Source organism: Myxine glutinosa, chromosome 5 (genome assembly GCF_964187855.1).
Source record: "Myxine glutinosa chromosome 5, kmMyxGlut1.1, whole genome shotgun sequence".
Classification (NCBI taxonomy): domain Eukaryota; kingdom Metazoa; phylum Chordata; class Myxini; order Myxiniformes; family Myxinidae; genus Myxine; species Myxine glutinosa.
In genome coordinates this window covers 109920693-109932713 of record NC_136265.1, presented here as the reverse complement: position 1 = coordinate 109932713, position 12021 = coordinate 109920693, and positions in this window count along the sequence as shown.

Here is a 12021-nt window from a genome sequence, read left to right as displayed (position 1 = left end):
TTTCTCGGTCTTCCCCGTCCTCTACTTCCTTCTACATCAATTTCCATCACTCTTCTCAACCAGTCACTTTCATCCTTCCTCAACACATGACCAAACCATCTCAACCTGTTCCTCTTCACAGCATCAATCACAGGCTCTATTCCCATCATCTTTTGCAATTCATCATTTGTCTTCCTCTCTCAACGATACTCCGCACATCCATCGAACCATTCGCATTTCCGCCCTTTCCAGCCTTCGTTGCTGCTCTACGTTCATTACCCATGTCTCGCTCCCATAAATCATAACACTTCTCACACATGCAGCATACACCTTTCCCTTCAGCTTCAGCGACACTCTCCTCATCAGCACACCACTCAGTTCCCGAAACTTCTTCCATGCACATCTCACTCGAGCAACCGTTGCCGAGTCTGATCCACCTTCTCCATTCAGCATGTCTCCGAGATAGCAAAATGTTTTCACACCTTCCAGCTTCACGCCGTCTCCAAGATCCAACTCAACATTTCCTCCATCTGCAGCTCTCTCTGTGCACACCTTACATTTGAATGTAGCTGCCACACTGGTAAATGACCCTCTCAGACCACTACATTTTTGATGAACCCACTCAGCGCACATTGTACATTGAATGGAGTTCACTCCGACACCCTTCCTGCACACAGCACACGGCCACTTCCCAGTTCTTTCCACCTCACCACATGCTTTACCACTTTCCATCACCTTCGTCTTTCCGATATTCACCTTCAGACCTTTTGTCTCCATACATTCCTTCCACTTGTTCATCTTTTCCTTCAGTCCATCCATACTTACAGCAATCAACACCAGATCATCTGCATACAACAACTCCCACGGTAAACCCTCCTTTACGTTCTGAGCCAGCACCTCCATCACAGCTACAAATAGTAGTGGACTTAGTACTGACCCCTGATGCACTCCCACCTTCACCTCAAACTCACCACTGTTCCCATCCTTCGTCCTTACAGCTGTGCGTGCTCTTTTGTACATTGCCATCACTACTCTGATCAACCATTCCTCCACTCCCAACTTCCTCAATGCCCATGTCAATACTTTGCGTGGAACCCTATCGAATGCTTTCTCCAGATCAACAAACCCAAAAAACAACTTCCTCTTCTCCATGTACTTCTCCTGCAACTGCCTCACAATGAAAAGCGCATCTGTCGTTCCTCTTCCTGGCATAAATCCAAACTGCATTTCGTCGATCTTCACTTTCTTCCTTATCCTCCTCTCCAACACCCTTTCCAATACCTTCATTCCATGCTCCAATAACTTTATCGCTCGGTACGAGCCACACTCCAGAGGGTCACCTTTCCCCTTGTATAGAGGGACGAGGGTACTCAGTTCCCAATCCACTGGAATGCGGCCTTCTTTCACCACCAGATTACAGATCTCTGTCATTCTCTTCACACCCCAACTTCCTGCTGCCTTCAACATATCTCCCACAACTCCCGTCGGCCCTCCCGCTTTTCCACTCTTCATTGCTTTTATCGCTTCCTCAACTTCCTTCTCAGTTATCTTCTCTGCCGGTCCTAAAACTGGGTTACTCTCTATGTTGCCATCCCATTCATTCTCTGTATTCAACAGCATTTCCATATATCTTTTCCATCTTCCTTTAATTCCATCTGGGTCGACAACGATTTGTCCCACTTCATCCTTCAAGCAACTCACCCCCATCACATCACACCTCTCTTTCGCTATGTGCTTTGCAATCCTGAATACTGCTTTCTGACCCTCTTCTGAATCCAAGCGTTCTCCGAACATTTTCCTACATGCCTCCTGCGCCTTTGCTACCTTTCTTTGCAGCCTTCCTGGCTGCCTTATAACTTTCATGCTCTGCTGTTTCTGCTCCCGTACCCTCCGCCTTCGGCCACTCCTTGAACTTCTTCCTCTTCTCGTCAATCCTCTTTCCAACTTCATCATCCCACCACCATGTTTCCGAGTGCCTCGGTGGTCGTTTTGTCCATCCACATACCTCACCAACGGCTCCCAACAGACTAGCTTTCATTGACATCCAACCACTTTCAAGCTCAACCACATCATCCTCTACCCTACTCAGCCTCTCTTTTAATGCCTCCCTTACTCTCACCTCTTTTAACCTCCACACCTTCATTCTTGGTTGGTACTTCACCCGCCAAGCTCTCCTCGCACCTTTCACCCTTATGTTGCAGACAACCAAGTGGTGCTGTGAAACAGCCTCCTCCCCCGGGATCACCTTTGCGTCCCGGAGGTGCCCACTATCTCGCCTACGCACCATCAGGTAGTCAACGGTTGTCGTAGACCCACCTGACGTGTATGTAACAAGGTTATTATCCTCTTTCTGGAACTGAGTATTACAAATCAGCTCCATCAGCAAACTCCAAAATCCTTTCACCTTCTCCATTTCTCACACCATATCCGTAACCCCCATGAACTCCCTCAAAACCATCCATACTCCTTCCCACATGTCCATTCAGGTCTCCTCCCACCACAACAACTTCCTCATCTTTCACGTTTTCCATCAGCTTCTCTATTGCACACCAGAACTTGTCCTTCTCTTCATCGCTTCGACCAACCTGCGGAGCATATCCCGAGATGACGTTCACCAAGAGCTTTCCAATCATCATTTTCACCATCATCAACCTATCACTCACTCTCATCACACTCACCACACTGTCTACAAACTCCTCAGAAAACAGGACACCAACACCATTCACGCCCTCTGGGCACCCTTGCCACACAAACTTGTATTTATGTCCCTGCCTACCCTTCACCATTCTCACACCACTTCCCTTCCATCTCGTCTCTTGTACACAACATATGTCCACTCTTCTTCTGACCAATACTTCCACCACTTCTCCTGATCTCCCTGTCATTGTCCCTACATTCCATGTCCCAAACCTCAGAAACCGATCTCCACTTCGGGCTGCACCCTGCCCATATGTACTTGTAATTGTCATGGTTCTCTTTTTGAGGCAATGTTTTTATGGCCGGATGCCCTTCCTGACGCCAACCCTCTTAGTCGTCTCCTACGACACGCAGGGATACGGTGTACCTATTCTGACCAGGGTACACACTGGGAAACGTTTAAAACATGGAAATTCTGGGGGGGGGGGGGGGGGGGCGTCAGCATCACGGCTGCGGTTTAAACATATTCCAACAATATCCAAACAGAACCATGAAAAACAATCTGGGAAAAGTGTCCAAGCGAGAACGTGGATTTGAGAAGGAAGGAGCAGAGGCGGAAGAGAAACGAGATACAGGGGGGCGGGGCACAAGTCGAGACGAGGAGGAGAGCGAACAAGCACGTGTCCGGGAGGAGAGAAAGAATCAATATCGAATTCTTTGTCTCGGGAGGTGAGGTGAGGGGGAGAAAATAAAATAAAAGAAACAAGCAATACAGCGAAGGAAATAACCCAAACCGACAAAACACCGACGGGGGGAGGGAAGCCCCAAGTCACCAGGCCACGCACGAGGTACGACCCAGAAAACGATTAACTACACAAGTTTGTACGAATTACAAACCAATTCCAACCAGAAACACACAATAACACGTACACAGCAAAATAACCAGTGGAAATTTGACAAAGACAAGAATGGGAAAACACTTAAACTTCGATGACGTGGAGAGCTCGAAGTACGCTTCACTCGCCCGAGGAACCAGAAACCCGATTCTTGTAAGAGCGAGCACATTAAACACACATTAGCACATAAAATACAAACAAACGGACACATAAAACATAATAAAGGGAGCGGGAGACAAGATGGGGAGAGAGAGGGAAGCACAAGTACAACGGTCGAGAACAGGGACATTGGGAAATCTGTGGAAAGGGGGGGAGGGGGGGCAGTGAAGGGGTACACGGTATAAAACAAATTGACACTACGAGAAATTCAGGAATGAAGTCGGAGTTTGAAAGAGGCGGATTTGGGGTGAATTAGCAGGGGTAGAAAAGATCAAGGTTTTGGATGGGGGAAGATAAGAGATGGTGGTGAACAGCTGTTTTAAAGACCTGGAGGGAGGAGTGGCATTGAAGAGAGTGAGGGAGTTTGTTCCAGAGGTGGGAGGAATGAAAGAGTGAAGGTGAGCAGAGAGTCTAGATTTCGGCAGTTTAACCATATAGTAAGGGAAACATATGAAAATCTGTTAACTAAATTGTTACCAAAAAATTTCTTCACCAATATGTTTGTAAAGGTGTGTAATAACATGTGTTAAAATGTTGAAGGTCAACTCCCGTGGGAAACCCAGAAAAAAAGCTGTTGAATTCGGGTACCGAAAAATTATTTTCGAGAATTTTTATTTTTTTTAATCGGCCCTTAAGTAACTTATGAGGGGTCAAATAAGGGTTTTTCATGATTCTGAGTTGATTGTTAACATTTATATTTCACCACAGACACTCCTTTGTGGAAAAATAATTTCTAAATATATCTCATTTTCTACTTTGCAGGACATGGAGTCTAGCAATATGGATGAAGACGTTACTCCACCTGTGCTCAATTGCTTCATCTGTGCACGCTCGGATACACCAGCTGAAAGGCTCATACAGGCAACTCCAAAGGGATACTCAACTTTATTGAAACAAGCAGAAACTGTCGAAAATGTTACTGTTGTGGAACGTATGAAGGAGGCTCAAAAGGAAGGAAAACTGAGGTACCACCAGAAGTGTAAAAATGATCTGTACAACAACTTTGTTGCAACCACCAAGAAGTCAGCTCAAGCATCAAAGGCAGAGAAAGAGTCATCAAAGTTGAAGAGAAGACGCACTACTTGTGAGTTCAGTTCATCAACTGGCTGCAGTTCTAGAAGATCACAGTCAGTTGACCCCCTGTATAAGGATGTATGCATTCTTTGCAACCAACCAGCCCAGCTCTACAAAAATAATCCAGCACAAGCTAGAAAGAAATACAGAGTGCCAGATAATTTGACTGCAGATACACTGAAGGCAAGCTTGCTGAAGACAGCACGGAGTCGCGGGGATGACTGGGGCACTGAAGTCACTGGACGCCTGGAAGGGATCAACGACTTGGTAGCAGAAGAAACACTGTACCATTTGCGATGCAAACTTATGTTTGCGAGAGGTGACAGTTTGTCCAAGACTGATGAGGAAGGAAAAAGGAAGAGAGGACAGAGGAGTATTGATGAGGAGCGAGAGGCAGTTTTTATTGAATTCTGCGAATGGTTAGACTCAGAATTAGAGCATGGGGTAATGAACATGGACCAAGTCCATGAAAAGCTGCAGGAGTTTGATCAGTCACCAGAGAAGAGCCTTTCTTATTCAAAGCATTGGCTAAAGATAAAACTTCTAGAGAAATACGAAGACACCTTGTATTTCACAACACAGGAAAGAAGGGCAGATGTACTCTGTCTCAAAGATGGCACCGACAATATTCTGCGAGTGCATCATGCTAATCTTGACCATGGAGATGAGAAGACTCAGATCATAAAGACGGCACTCAAGTTCATATCCAATGATATTGCCTTGATTGATTTAGGTCCAAAGTCATACCCCACCACACACAGTATGACTGACATCGATAGTCAGCTGACACTTGTTCCTGCAAGCCTTCAGATGTTCTTGAGACCGATTGTGAAGACAGACCAAAGAGTTGCCGTTTGGGGGCAGAATTTTATTAAGGCCTGTCGACCTCGGTCTGGAGTATTGCCACACCAAATGGGGCTTGCCATACAACTTGATCATAGATTTGGGTCAAAATGGATGCTCAACAAGTTCCACCGGCTGGGATACACTGAGTCTTACACGGAGACACAAAACTACAAATACTGCTTCCTTAATAGTAGGAGTGGAGATGATGTTCCAGATACTTCTGGCACTCTTGACACCATTGTGGAGGAAACCGATGAACAGATCAATGATGAGGTTGCGGTTGATGCTGCGCTTGAGGATCAATCAGTGATGACAGCCAAAGTGCCAGCCAGTGAAAGTGAATTGTCAAGTAATGATCAGGTGGTCTTTATGGAGGTTGGGGAAACAAACAATGCAGTCACTCAGTTTGTTGGAGACAATATAGATTTAAACATGGTCTCTATTCACGGAAACACTCCCTTTCACTCAATGGGTTGGATCGAAGTCACCTCTCCGGCACCACCTTTGCCAGATCCACAGACAACAGCAGCTTTCCCCCGGGTGAAGTTGAAGGCACTCGACAAAGCTAAGATCCTGAGAGGAACTGAAGTAAAGATTATTCCATTTACGAACAGGAAACAGATAGGAACGAACGCGATCATGTTTCTCCCCCTCGCTGAGCTTTCCTCCTCCCTGGCTCATGATCAGCCACTCCTCACTCCAGGTGACACACTCTGGGCAGCGGGGTGGGTGATCAAAGCCAAGATCAAAGCCACCAAGGAAACAGTGATTCAGGCTGGTACTGCGATTTTCAAGTACATTTACCATGGACGAGATACTACATTGGGTGAAATTCGGTACAACATGTTCTCAAGGAAGGCAGCGGCAGGAGTGATCAAACCAGAGACTCTACCTCCAACAGAGGGTGCAGCTGCACAACATTCACTCCGTGCCTACCTGCAGACCCGGGACTGGATCCTTCTACAGAGCATGTCTCTGAACCCCAGTGACTATAGATGGACAATAGGTGTGCATGGGTATGAGCCAGTTCCAACACTGGACCCCACGGCTCCTGAGGAGCTATTGCAGTTCACGAGCTGTAATTGTCATGGAGATTGCAGCAACCGGCGATGCAGCTGCAAGAAGAATGGGGTCACGTGCATCTCGGCCCGTGGAGTCTGTAATGGCATTACATGCAGAAACTGCAGTCATGATGTTGTTGAGTCTGAAGAAGACATAGACAATGACTGTTGAAACTTCTGACATTGTGAATGAGAAATAACTCTTGAGTATTATATATGTATGTGAAATAAAAGCTACTTTGTGTGTAAATGTAAAAGTGAAAATATAAATGTTAACAATCAACTCAGAATCATGAAAAACCCTTATTTGACCCCTCATAAGTTACTTAAGGGCCGATTAAAAAAAATAAAAATTCTCGAAAATAATTTTTTGGTACCCGAATTCAACAGCTTTTTTCTGGGTTTCCCACGGGAGTTGAACTTCAACATTTTAACACATGTTATTACACATCTTTACAAACATATTGGTGAAGAAATTTTTTGGTAACAATTTAGTTAACAGATTTGTGAAATATCTCATAAAATGCCCTTACTAATAAGAGGGTTGCTGGCAGATCTTGTGCGACCTGTAGGAATATTTGGGGGACAGAGCCCAGAGAGAGCTGGGGGGGCAAGGCCGGAGAGGAGTCGGTAGAAGACAGAAAGACCCCCAACCTGCCTGTGGTGAGTGAGTGAAAGGCCCTCGGAGATAGCGTCATCGCGGGAGATTCCAATGATTCTGAACGCTTTGGTTTCAACAGCGTGAAGACGAGCTAGGTGTGAGGCAGGAGCACCAGCCCAGAGGGGAGAGCAGTATTCCATTGAGCTGCGGATGAAAGCCTTGTATGTGGTGAGGATCTCAGGTGTGCCCAGAAAGGTCTTCGCATGACGGAGGATGCCCAGTCGGCAACTGGCTTTGGAGGCCAGCTTGGAAATGTGGTTTTCCCAGGAAAGATCATGGCAGATAGTGAGACTCAAAAGCTTGAGTAACAGAACATCTTCAAGAGGATTATTCAGAAAGTAGATGGGAGGGTTTTCCATGCGGTCTTTTCGGAGAGACAAAGTGAGAGTGAGTTTTGTCAGGATTGAAAGACGTGTGTCCCCCCTCCCCCTTCCTCCTCCCCCAGCCTTCTCTCTTCCACAGCCCTCTCTCTTCCACAGATCTACCGATGTCCCTGTTCTCTGCTGTTGTGCTTGTATGTTTTCTTCTCTCTCCCCCCCTCTTGTTTCCCGCTCACTTTAATTATTGTATGTTTTATGGGTTCGTGCATGTTCTGGTGTGTATTGCGTTTGTGCTTACACGAGCCATGACTGCATATAAAAATATAAATATTATTTCCTCCCACTTTCTGAAATCCGCAAATGGAGATAACAACCAACGGGTGCCAACTTGCCAACTCAACAAGGACACGTAGAGTATTTGGAGGGGTACAATGATGCTGCTCAGATTTGGAAGAAAATTACAACAATGTTTTGCCGTTGGTAGTAATCACAGGTATAAGAGCAGGATGGACAGCTTTGGTCTTAGATTTCCTGGGCCTTATGACATTAGCACTGACAATATGACCAAGGAATGAAACCTCCGGTATCATAAATCTACATCTGTGTTGTTTCACTTTAACATACAGATTGGCTGGTGTGATGCTGAACAGGCCCGTGATTCGCTTATAGTCAGGTTCACTATGTTTTTTCGTTCAAAATCATGGTAGATTAGCAAACCTATACATTTTTGGAAACGTTATTACGTGGAAAATCTGAAAATCAATGTTTACATTTGCCAATTCCGACCAATTCGATTCGACTAATTCGACCAATTCCATTCGACCATTCGACCAATCGCTTCGATCGACCATTCGACCATTCGACCGATTCGATTCGATTCGATTCATCGAATTCGATTCGATCGACCATTCGACCAATTCGATTTGCCAATCAATTTGACCGACCTTTGCTTGTGTGGAACGGACTGTGAAAACGATGCGGACTATATTGTCGGATACGACACACGGGACAGTGATGACGAACTCTAAATGGCATATTCTGTAATCGTGTATGTTTGATGCCATTGACTGCCTGTGTATATTTTGTCATTGACTGCCTGTGTAGATGTGAAGTTATACTGACTGCATGTGTATATATGATTTTGCTGACTGCCTGTGTATGTTTGGTGATATGAATTATTGTGACACATTTTGATGTTATTAACTGCCTGTACAAAATGATAACATGGATTGGATTATGCAACTTATCGCGAATATAAAGACAGTATTTTGCAATTCAAAACCTTTGATTCGTGTCTTACCATTCCCCATAGCACTAATTTGATACTTTCATTGGATTCCTTGTCCCTGAAAATATAGGTTTAGTATATTTTAAAAAGTTTTTAGGGTAATTAGAGGCAGAAATAGAACAAAATATGTATTTTACAGTGGCCATTTTGAAAATCCAAAATGGCCGCCATACAGGTATCTCTCCAAATGTAAACATTGATTTTTAGTTTCCTTATGCTATAACCTTTCCAAAAATGTATAGGTTTGCTAATCTACCATGATTTTGAACGAAATATAATTTATTGACATAGTGAACCTGACTATTAGTGCATCTTAACCTGAGGTGCATTAGCTTAGCCAGCTGTGGGAGAAGAATATCTCTTTACAAGGTGATCTTCCGAGGTCAAATCTTCCACACACACGACCCCCAATTTAGCGACGGATCGTCGAAAGAGACTATAGGATACACCGTCCGCCGGGAAAGCGAAATTGATCTTTACTTTGGTTTTCGTTGTACAGATAGCAGCACCACCGACAATGTGAGAATCTCACTCTGTCCGGATTGCTCTTCGAAACAGGATGGACGCCCGTGCGGTGGCTCGGGTGATCGGCAGTAGTTTTATAAAGCCTCCTTTGAGACAATGACACCAATTCCCCACGATTGTGATTTTTAACCACGCTGGGATCAACAGCTAAATGATGAACCAGGCGACCCAAGTTAATTGAAGCAATCAGATTTAATAAATGGGAGAGGGAAGATTGAAGGAGAGAAAAACATAATATCAACAGCAATTACAGGATCAAGGTGCAGTAGTGTACTATAACAAGACCGAAAGTCTAACAGCGGCGTAGCCGGGCTTGTTTGAAACTTTAGATGAAGATAGACGTAATGACGCAGCGCGACACAAAACTGCCGATACTTTAATATTGTGGCGGGCACAAGGGGCAATAATTACGCGCACCAGTGGGTGGCACGAGCGTCCAGGCGGGGAACTAAAATGCATGCCCCGCCTTTCGACCGATCGGCCACGCCCGGGGGCAAGGCGTGGCCTCGGGACATATATGCGGGCTCTAAGCTCGAGCCCGCCCAGTGCTGAAGTGCGAGCTCTGAATAAAGACTCTTGTTGTACCAACGCGTTGTGGCCTACCTCTCTGGCAATCAAGTCGTGTGTGCGCAGCACCACAATATACTAGTGCACCCGCACACTACGGGAGGGGCAGGAAAGGTCATTCCTCTCTGGGATGTATAGATTACAGTCGATCTATGGTCGGGTCTCAACAACATTGGGTGTGTGTTCATTTACCAAGTTTCTTGTGGAGAGATCGCCAAGTGGTTTAAGCATTTGAGCAAGCACTCCATTCAAAACCATTAAGGAATGGCTGGCTTGGCAAGCGCAAGCCAGCTGCTTGGTAAAGGAACACAACCCGAGCTTCTCCCTTTTCAGATTTGTGTTAAACAGCAGGAGCGAGTTTCAAAAGTTCACTACCAAAAACGCCACGGCAGCGGAAGAAAGGGCCATGGTATTAACCCAAAATTTGTGGGTTGTATAGAGTACAGTAGATCTTCCCTCAGTTCTGTAAGTAAACCTTACTTCACGGATGTCAGGATTCCTCCAAATTTCTTCATTTAGTGTTATAAAGAACATTAGCGACTGTTTAAAAAGCTAAGCATACGTGTTTGTGGTTTATAATATTTTTTACTTCCTGTATAAGCCGTTGCTCCCACAGAAATGCCATTAAAACTATAAGCCATTTATACACGTTATCACTGCAGGAAAAACGCTTTGGGGGAAGTGGGACATTATTAGTATTAATATTGTTTTGTAATAACATTAATAATATGCGATTATCATTAATTTTGTTATTAAAAGCGTCTTTCGAAAAATGCCATGATAAATCTTCTTATTTGGAAAAACGCCACGATAAAGCTAATTCAACATTGATATACACCTCCACATGCAACCCCATTGACGGAAAAGGCGGGGAAACCCCACTTGGGGGAGAAAACCCCCTTGGGGAAGGGGGCAAATGAATGTGCTACAACCTTCATTATGTAACCCTTCATCATCCTGTCAGGTTTGGTTGAGATTGGACACGTAACGACGGAATGTATTGGCGTCAAAAATTCATCAGACAGACAGACATGAAATCGCGTATTTTAGTAAGATGATGATGATGATGATAGAAGATATATTTTAACATTGAGTAACCTTGGTCACTGCGAAGGGATTAGTGTTACGATTACATTTACTATAATATTGTTGCGGATTCGGGGGTTGGCGCTCCCTTTATCAAGGGGGGGTGGGGGGGGGTTAATCCCCCTGTCTTTTAAGCTGGCTGTCCCCTGATCCTGGAAGCTATGACGCTCCTTCTGGTCAGAATCAGCTTGGGTGATTGGTCAATGAAGTCCCAAATACCTACTTACTAACCCGACCGTAAAGCAGGGAAATAACTCCCGCTCGAACCGCGGATAGGATGGTAAATGCCGAGCGGTTAGCGATCCGCGATCCGAGCCGTTAACAATAAAACTAACCGGATTCTGAGCGGTGTCCAAATCGTGCCACAGGTACTCAATCAAGAAAAGACTAAAGCGATCAGATAAGAGGAAACCAGAGTAAGGGAAGAAAAAAGAGTGGGTTTATTAATTATTTACAAGCAAAAGAAGAGGAAACGAAAGGAATATACAGGAGGAAGAAGAAACAAAAGGACACAGGGCAATCTTATCTATACGGTCTTAACTTATAACCCCAGGACAAACAGACACAAGTTTTGCGAGATTGTAGTGGTAGGGGAGGAAGGTCCAGGCAGATGGTCAGGCTCCTCGTCCGGTCCCGACTCGTGCAGTGGTGGTGATGGAAGCAGGCCGGCAGCGCGCCGCATGTCGTTGACCACGAGCGGACGTTACATATATCAGGGGGGACTGGGATGCTATGCACGGGATAAACGTATAGCGTGCCAACGCTCTCTCTCTCTCTCTCTATTAATGTTCGTCTCAACAAGGCAGTGCGTATCAAAAGGGCACCCTCACGCAGTTCTTCTTGCATGCAGTCCTTCAAGTCCTTGCAAAAGGAGGCCGCCGAATGAAGTCCGTTACAATCGATGGTCCCCTGCACAGTCCGT